This window comes from Scyliorhinus canicula, chromosome 16, assembly GCF_902713615.1.
Source record: "Scyliorhinus canicula chromosome 16, sScyCan1.1, whole genome shotgun sequence".
Taxonomy (NCBI): domain Eukaryota; kingdom Metazoa; phylum Chordata; class Chondrichthyes; order Carcharhiniformes; family Scyliorhinidae; genus Scyliorhinus; species Scyliorhinus canicula.
In genome coordinates, this window is record NC_052161.1 from 129654075 (window position 1) to 129663800 (window position 9726).

General features: G+C 50.5%; 1 protein-coding gene across 1 annotated transcript in view; it reads right to left on the reverse strand.

The window, feature by feature from the left end:
- The window catches only part of arhgef16 (Rho guanine nucleotide exchange factor (GEF) 16), a 70373-nt gene extending 60937 nt beyond the window's left edge, over positions 1-9436 (reverse strand). The window contains exon 1 of the mRNA XM_038773341.1: positions 9323-9436. The gene's annotated coding sequence lies outside the window, so the exon portion shown is untranslated. The remainder of the gene's footprint in view (positions 1-9322) is intronic.
- Positions 9437-9726: the final 290 nt, after the last annotated feature.

A 9726-nucleotide genomic window follows, 5' to 3' on the forward strand; every position in this document is an offset into this window, starting at 1 on the left:
GATTGCTTCTCATTGCACAGTACCAGGTCTAATATAACCTGCTGTCTGGTTAGAGAAAACTATCCCCAAAACATTCAATGAATTCCTCTTCTAGTCTACCTTTGCTGATCTGATTTTTCCAGTCTACATGCAAATGAAAACCTCCCATGATTATTGCTGTGCCTTTCTGATGAGGACTAATTATTTCTTCCTTTATGCTCCACCCCACCTTGTGGTTACTGCTAAAAGGCCTCTACACGATTCCTGCAAGTGACTTCTTTCCTTAACCATTTGTCACCTCTACCCAAACCATTTCCACATCCTGGTTTCCTGAATTTAAGCTATCCCTCCCTATTGTACTAATATCATCATGAACTAACATAGTTACCCCTCCACCTTTTCCTAATGATCCTGAGAGCTTCATTCACCCCGATACGGTAAGACGCTGCTCCCTTGCGGTACACCCCGCTAACCAGTGAATCTCCCTGGTCTCCGGATCCCACTCTGTGGCAATCCGGGGGTACTCCACCGCCACTCTCAATGTCCAGGGTGTGGAGTTCAGTGGCTTCCGTCTCTATGTCCTCCCCAACCTCTGCGCTGCCTTGCTACTCGGCCTGGACTTCCAGTGCAACCTCCAGAGCCCAACCCTGAAATTCGGCGGGCCCCTACCACCCCTTACTGTGTGCGGCCTCGCGACCCTCAAGGTCGACCCACCTTCCCTTTTTGCAAACCTAACCCCGGATTGCAAGCCTGTCGCCACCAGGAGCAGACGGTACAGCGCCCAGGACAGGACCTTCATCAGGTCTGAAGTCCAGCGGCTGCTTCGGGAAGGCATCATCAAAGCCAGCAACAGCCCCTGGAGAGCCCAAGTGGTAGTGGTCAAAACTGGGGAGAAAAACAGGATGGTCATTGACTACAGTCAGACCATCAATCGGTACACGCAGCTCGACGCGTACCCCCTTCCTCGCATATCTGATAAGGTCAATCAGATTGCACAGTACCGGGCCTCCTCGACAGTGGATCTGAAATCCGCCTACCACCAGCTCCCCATCTGTAAAGTGGACCGCCCACTAACTGCTTTCGAAGCAGACGGCCGCCTTTACCACTTTTCTTAGGGTTCCCTTCGGCGTCACCAACGGGGTCTCGGTCTTCCAACGGGAGATGGACTGAATGGTTGACCGGTACGGACTGCGGGCCATCTTCCCGTACCTGGACAATGTCACCATCTGCGGCCACGATCAGCAGGACCATGACGCCAACCTTGCCAAATTTCTCCACACCGCCACTCTCCTCAACCTCACGTATAACAAGGAGAAGTGCGTGTTCAGTACGAACCGCTTAGCCATCCTCAGCTATGTGGTCCAGAACAGAGTTCTGGGGCCCTGACCCCGATCGCATGCGCCCCCTCATGGAACTCCCCCTCCCTCAGTCCCCCAAGACCCTCAAATGATTCCTGGGTTTCTTTTCGTATTACGCCTAGTGGGTTCCACGCTATGCAGACAAGGCCCGTCCACTCATCCAATCCATCGTTTTCCCACTGACGGCTGAGGCTCACCAGGCCTTCAACCGTATCAAGGCCGACATCGCCACGGCCGCGATGCACGCTGATCGACGAGATGTTACCATTCCAGGTGGAGAGCGATGCATCAGCCGTCACTCTGGCCGCCACCCTCAACCAGGCAGGCAGACCCGTGGCATCCTTTTCCCGCACCCTCCATGCCTCCGAAACTCGTCACTCCTCCGTCGAAAAGGAGGCCCAAGCAATCGTTAAAGCGGTGCGGCATTGGAGGCATTACCTGGCCGGCAGTAGATTTACTCTCCTCACTGACTAATGGTCGGTTGCCTTCATGTTTAATAACACACAGCGAGGCAAGATCAAAAACGATAAAATCTTGAGGTGGATGATCGAGCTCTCCACCTACAACTACGGGATTTTGTATCGCCCCGGTAAGCTCAACGAACCCCCCGAGGCCCTATCCCGAGGTACATGTGCCAGCGCACAAGTGGACCGACTCCGGACCCTGCACGACAATCTCTGTCACCCAGGAGTCACCCGTTTTTACCATTTCACCAAGGCCCACAATCTGCCCTACTCCATCGAGGAAGTCCGGGCTATCACCAGAGACTGCCAGGCTTGCGTGGAGTGTAAACCGCACTTCTACCGGCCAGACCGTGCGTGCCTGGTGAAGGCCTCCCACCCCTTTGAACGCCTCAGCGTGGACTTCAAAGGGCCCCTCCCCTCCACCGACTGCAACACGTACTTTCTCAGCGTGGTCAATGAATATTCCCGATTCCCTTTTGCCATCCCATGCCCCGACATGACATCTGCCACCGTCATCAAAGCCCTCAACACCATCTTGGCTCTGTTCGGCTTCCCCGCCTACATCCACAGCGACCGGGGATCCTCATTTATGAGCTATGAGCTGCGCCAGTATCTGCTCAATAGGGGCATTGCCTCGAGCAGGACGGCCAGCTACAACCCCAGGGGAAACGGGCAGGTAGAGAGGGAGAATGGGACGGTCTGGAGGGCCATCCAGCTGGCCCTATTGTCCAGAAATCTCCCGGCCTCCCACTGGCAAGTGGTCCTCCCCGACGCACCTCACTCCATTTGGTCGCTCCTGTGCACCGCAACTAATGAAACCCTCCCATGGACGTCTCTTTGCCATCCCCAGAGTTCACCTCCGGGGTATGGCTCCCAACATGGCTGGCAGCTCCAGGACACATTCTCCTCCGTAGACACGTTCGACTCCACAAGGCAGACCCGTTGGTTGAATGGGTACAGCTACTTCATGCCAACCTGCAGTACGCTTACGTAGCGCACCCCGATGGCCGCCAAGTCACAGTCTCCCTCAGGGACCTGGCTCCAGCTGGTTCCCCACACACACACCCCCCTCCAACCCGGCGCCACCCACCCTTCCCCCGGCGCACCCCACCGCAGCCCCCATTCCGGGACAATCCATCTTCCCCTTGCCCACACTCGGGGATGAAGAGGATTTTGACACGCTCCCGGAGTCACTGAAGACCAAACCGCCGCCGATGCGGCACTCTCGACGACAGATTAAGGCACTGGACCGCCTGAATTTGTAATATTATCTGTACTTTTAAAACACAATTTCCTGTATATAGTTCTCCATCACCACTGCCGGACTCATTTTCTAACAGGGGGTGAACGTGGTAGTCACCACTGATGTATATATTGTATATAGAGGATGTTGATATAGGTGCTTTACGGTAAGGCCCCTGTACTATAGGTACTGGGGTAGATCCCTGCCTGCTGGCTCCGCCCAGTAGGCAGAGTATAAATATATGTGCTCCCCGTACAGCAGCCATTTCGTCAGCTGCTGTAGGAGGCCACACATCTCAGTGTAATAAAGCCTCGATTACATCCTACTCTAGTCTTTGCGTAATTGATAGTGCATCAAACACGAGCATGGAATCTGGGACTGGAGGTTGGCATTTGGAGCCAGAGTGTTGTCAGCAGTAAATCTATATAGTTGTGTTGTTAAAACCCTTAATGTATATACGTGTCCTTGAATCAATCAAGCCACGTCGAATCGCCTTGAGTTACTACCGAGTCTTTAGTTTTATTATTTTATTCATTGTACAATCTTTATTCTCAGATGTTGATTTACTGTTAGATTTGTACTCTGTACCTCTTCCTGTCACAGTCTGTTTTTCATTTCCCGCAATAATACTTTCTCTTTTGCCTTGTCTCTGCTCTTTGATTGACCACATTGTCCCAAATTTGATCCCCTGCCCTTACTATTTAGTTTCAAAACCTCTCTACCTCCCTGGTTACACAGCTCACAAGAATACTGGCCCCAGCACAGTTCAGGTGTAGACAGTCCCAACAGTACAGATCCCACTTTCCCCTGTACTGGTGCCAGTTCCCCATGAACATCAACCCACTTCTCGCACATCAGGCTTTGATCCATGCATTCACCTCCCCAATCTGATTTGTCCTGTGCCAATTTGCATGTGGTTTATATAATAATCCAGGGATTATGACCTTTGAGGTTCTGATTCTTAATTGGATGCCAAGCTCCTCATACTGACTATGCAGAACCTCCTCCTTTGTCCTGCCAATATCATTGGTACCTCCATGGTCCATGACGTCTGGATCCTTCCATTCCCACTGCAAGTTCCTCTCCAGTCCTGAGCAGATGTCTCGAAGCCGGCACCGGGTGGGCAACACAGCCATCTGTACCCATGGGGCGGGATTCTACAATCCCACGGCAGCGTGTCCACGCCGTTGTAAACGCCATCGCATTTTACAACGGCAGAACAGGCCGCTCCCACATCTAATTCTGGCCCCTACAGGGGGCCAGCACGGCGCTGGAGTGGTTCGCGCTGCTTCAGCTGCAGATCCTGGTGCAAACTGGGCGCCGCGGGATCCGCGCATGTGCAGTTGCGCCGGCACCAACGAGGACATGCGCCGTGGCAACGGCGCCAACGCGCACATGCACAGTGGCAACGGCGCCAATGCGCACATGCACAGTGGCAACGGCGCCAATGCGCACATGCACAGTGGCAACGGCGCCAACGCGCACATGCACAGTGGCTTCCTTCAACGCGTCAGCCCCGACACAAAATGGCGCAGAGCTACAGCGGCCGACGCATAGGAAAGGAGGCCCCCAGCCACAGAGGCCGGCCCGCCGATCGGTGGGTCCCGATTGCGGGCCAGGCCACATCGGAGGCCCCCTCCCCCCCCCCCACAGGCCGCCACCCGACCCTTCCACGCCAAGGTCCCGCCGGCCCAGAGCTGGTTAGAATGCCGCCGGCAGGACTCGGCTCTTTTCCTACGGCCGCTCAGCCCATCCGGGCTGGAGAATCGGCGGGCTGGCCGCGCAGAGCGGCCCGTGACAGGCATCGCGCAAACGCCAATGGCGCCGATTCTCCGCACTGAGGAGAATCGTGTGCCGGCGCGGGGCGGCGTGGCCCGTTCGCGGGGATTCTCCGGCCCGACGCGGGGCTGGGAGAATCCCACCCATGCTCTTAGCTGCAGAGAACAGTCTCAATCGCTCTGATTGTACTGCCCTTACTACCACTACATCTCTGACTGTACTGCCCTTACTACCACTACATCTCTGATTGTACTGCCCTTACTACCACTACATCTCTGACTGTACTGCCCACCCTACCACTACATCTCTGACTGTACTGCCCTTACTACCACTACATCTCTGACTGTACTGCCCACCCTACCACTACATCCCTTGTTACATTCCCCCCCCCCCACCCTAAATCAGTGGCTTCCTGTGCCATGCTACCCCCCTTGCCCATTTGGATGGCTTCCTGTACCTGGCACCATTGTGAGTTAGCTCATCAACCCTGTAAACCCCATCCTTATCCAAATCATCTGGAAAAAAACCTCAAACCTGTTGAACAATTACCAAAACTCAGGCTCCTGTGCTCCTGCCCTCTGGATCCCTCACCTGCCTCATTTGCAGTTACACCTTTCTACCCCTGACCACTAACCCTATCCTAAAGAGTGTGATTGCCTCCAGGAATAAAATGTCCAGGAAACCTTCCCTCTTCCTGCTGAGTCACCCTGTCTGCAGTCCAGCCTCCAGCTCAATAGCTCTGAGCCGAACTGTAGATGTGTTTTCCCTATGTTATGGGTCAGGGTTTAGAGAATCCCAAAGTGTATCATGGAGTTCACCTGACCCACAACTTTTAATAGATTGTGGTATGGGGAGCACACGGCCCACTCTGCAGGTATGGTACAGCAGAAATGGACGAGTTTTTTAAAAAAACAAAATGTTTATTCTATGAACTCAAGTTAACCTTTTTAAAACAAACAGTGACTATCTTAGTAACCATTAATTCAAACACAGCCCCCCAAAGAATACAACACTAAGTAATCTGTATGCTGTTCTTTTAACATCCAAAAGACTTAACAAACTTCTAAACAGAAGCACATCAGGATTTACATTCAATACTGAAAACATTTATAATTCTGAATTCACCAAATGATTAAGAGATTAGTCCTTCATGGCAGAGAGCTCAACAATACAGCTGCTTTAGCTGACTTCACCTGCAACACACTGAAAAACTAAACCAAAAAACAGACACAGCCAAGCTTTTCTCAAAGTGAAACTAAAAAGCAGAAGTAGAGCTCAGCTCCACCCACACTCTGACATCACTCCAGTGGCACGAGCAGCTCCAATTCTTAAAGGTAAATTTCTTAAACATCCATTTCTTAAAGGTACTCTCCGGAAGCTCCCAGATCCTCCAATCACAGCACCTCAACTAACTGCAGATGTGATCAGGTAGCTGTAGAGATAATAGATGCACTTCGATTTTCCCAAATTCCTTCGATTCAGGAATGGTTCCACTAGATTGGAAGTTGGCAAATGTTACACCACTTTTCAAGAAAAGAGGGAGAGAGAAAACAGTAAACTTCAGGCCAGATAGTTAGACTTACGGCAGTCATTGGAAAAAATGCCGCAATCTATATTAAGGAAGTCTTAACAATGCACTTAGAAAAGCATAGTATGATTAGAATAGTCATCATAGTTTGCAGCCAGTGAATAGTACAGTGCTGCGAGGATCAGTGCTGGGCCCTCAGATATTTCTAATCTATATTAATGATTTAGATGAAGAGACAGAATGTGTTGATGGTATCAGACTAGATGGAAAGGTGAGCTTGGGGGAGGACACAGAGGGGCTGTAAAGCGATATAAATAGGTTAGGTAAGTAGGCAACAGGATGGAGTATAATACAGGAAAGTGTGTAGTTATTCACTTTTGTCATAAGGAATAAAAGCAGAATATTGAAAAGGTGAGAAACGTGTAAGTGTTAATGTTCAAAGAGACTTGGGTGTGCTGGTACAAGGAACACAAAGTTAGCACGCAGGTGCAGCCAGCAACGAGAAAGATAAATGGCATGTTGGCCTTTATTGCAAGGGGTTTGGAGTACAATGTCTTGCTGCAGTTGTACAGGGCTTTGGGGAGACCACGTCTGGAATGCTGTGTGCAGTTTTGGTCTGAGGTGGTACAGTGAGCTTCACTAAATTGGTCCCTGGGATGAGGGGGCTCGCCCGATGATGAGACGCTGAGTAAATTGGGCTTATACTTTTTGGAGTTTCAAAGGATGAGAGGTGATCTCATTGAAACCTGGGCAGGTGATCTCATTGAAACCTGTGGGCAGCAGGGCAGCAGGGTAGCATGGTGGGGGCAGCAGGGTAGCATGGTGGTTAGCATAAATGCTTCACAGCTCCAGGGTCCCAGGTTCGATTCCCGGCTGGGTCACTGTCTGTGTGGAGTCTGCACGTCCTCCCCCTGTGTGCGTGGGTTTCCTCCGGGTGCTCCGGTTTCCTCCCACAGTCCAATGATGTGCGGGTTAGGTGGATTGGCCATGCTAAATTGCCCGTAGTGTCCTAATAAAAGTAAGGTTAAGGGGGGGGGTTGTTGGGTTACGGGTATAGGGTGGATACGTGGGTTTGAGTAGGGTGATCATGGCTCGCCACAACATTGAGGGCCGAAGGGCCTGTTCTGTGCTGTACTGTTCTATGTTCTATGAAACCTACTAAATCCTGAAGAGGCTAAACAGGATGGACACAGCGATTGTTTCTATGTACGTTTCCATTGGTCAGGGAATCAAAAACAATGAAGCACAGTCACAGGGTTCGGGGCTGAGTACTTTAGATTGAGGTGAGGAGAAATGTCTTCACTAAAAGGGTTGTGAATCTTTGGAATTCTCTATCCCTCAGGGAATTAGGGGAAATGGGGAGCAGGCAGGAAAATGGAGTCAGCCCTGGTCATATTGAATGGTGGAACAAACTCGATTTGCCGTGTGGTCTATCCTTCCTCTTATTTCTTACGATTATGCGAACGTACGGTTCATTTCCCTCATCTTCGGTGGATTGAGTCCCGGTGACCAAGGTCTCAGCAACAGCCATCCGAATAGCAGCACATGAACGTATAAAATAGGAGCAGAAGGAGGCCGTTTGGCCCCTCGATCCTGTTCCGCCATTCAATAAGATCATTGCTAATCTGTTTGTGTTGAGTTCCACATTCTCATCTACCCCAGATAATTTGATGCCTTTGTCTAACAAGAATCTATCTGCCTCAGCCTTAAAAATAATCAGGGACCCTGCTTCCAACGCCTTCTGAGGTGGAGTTCCAAAGTTGCACAATCGTCAGAAAAACATTTTCCTCACCTCTGTCCGATTAGGGTGACCCCCTCATTTTAAAACAATGCTCGCTGGTCCTGGACTCACCCACAAGGGGAAACATCCTCTCCACATCCACCTTGTCAATACTATTCGGGATCTTATATACTTCACTCACTCTTCTAAATTCCAGTGGAAACAAGCCCAGTCTGTCCAACCTACCTTTAAAAGGCAACCCGCTCATTCCAGATACAAATCTAGTAAACCTCCACTGAGCCTCCTCCAGAGCAATTCGGTGTCAACGGGTGCCTCAATGGCCTTGCTAATATTTACCCCCCCCCCCCCCCCCCCAACTAACTTCACTAAAAACAAGTTGCCTGGCCGTCATCACGTACTCTTTGTGGAATCTCGTGTGTAAATTAGTTGTCACATTTCCTGCATTAGCACAGCAATGACTACACTTCAAAAAGTAATAAAAATCACAAAAAAGCTGGTGATGTTCAGCAGGCCACAGTGACTGTGGAGACAGAAACAGGCTTAACGTTTCAGGTCATCAAAAGGGTGGGTTCTGACGAAAGGTTATCAACCTGAGATATTAACTTGGTCTGTCTGTCTCTCTCTCCCCCTCCATATTTGCTGCCTGAACTGAGTTTTTATGACATTTTTTTAAACTGTTATTTCAGATTTGCAGCACCTGCAGTATTTTGCTTTGATACACTTCAGAAGCACTTCATTGGTTGTTGAGGTACTTTGGGGTATCCTGAGATGGTGCCTCACACACAAAAAAACACAAGATTTTTATCCTTTAAGACACTCCCAGAAAACTTTGACCAAAGTGATAGGTTCAGCTTCTCCCTGGGCTCAGGGTCAGTTTTTTCACTGATCTGAGGCAGGTTCAACTATAATAAAGACTTTCTCAGAAATAGATGTTGCTGTGAGCTGGGGTATGTGAATTGGCCACTCCCGCCCAACCCCTTTCCCTGCCCATGTCAATCTGCACTAAGGAGCAGGAATTGACACAGGAAGATGTAATCCTCACATCCCGGCCCACCCCCACCCCCAGAATTCCCATCCATTCCAAACACCGCCCCTGCTCTATTGCAAAAGAAACATTGATCCTCAAACTGCTGGAAACTTTCCGGAAACGTTTAGCAACTTTGAACTAATTGTATCAGCAACACTTCCGTTTGGGAATCCCGCTGGACAGAAAAATAAAAGTTGTTTTACCTTCAAACCATGAAATTACGTGTGTTTTTTTTAGTGGCAATTTCAATATTAATGAAATGACTGATCCGGTTCCCAAATTCAACGCAGCTGAAGTTCACCTGAACTCGGCAAAGAAACTTCCGCAAACTGCGGCCCGGACGTCACGTCAGGTGCACGAACGTAAAGGTAACCCGCCTCCACCTAGATCAGAAACCAGCAGCTCCCAGCCCAGCCTGGATCAGAAACCACCAGCTCCCAGCCCAGCCTGGATCAGAAACCAGCAGCTCCCAGCCCAGCCTGGATCAGAAACCAGCAGCTCCCAGCACAGCCTCTACCCTGATCAGAAAAATAGCAGTCCCCAGCCCAGCCTAGATCAGAAACCAGCACCTCCCAGCCCTGCCTGGATCAGAAACCAGCAGCTCCCA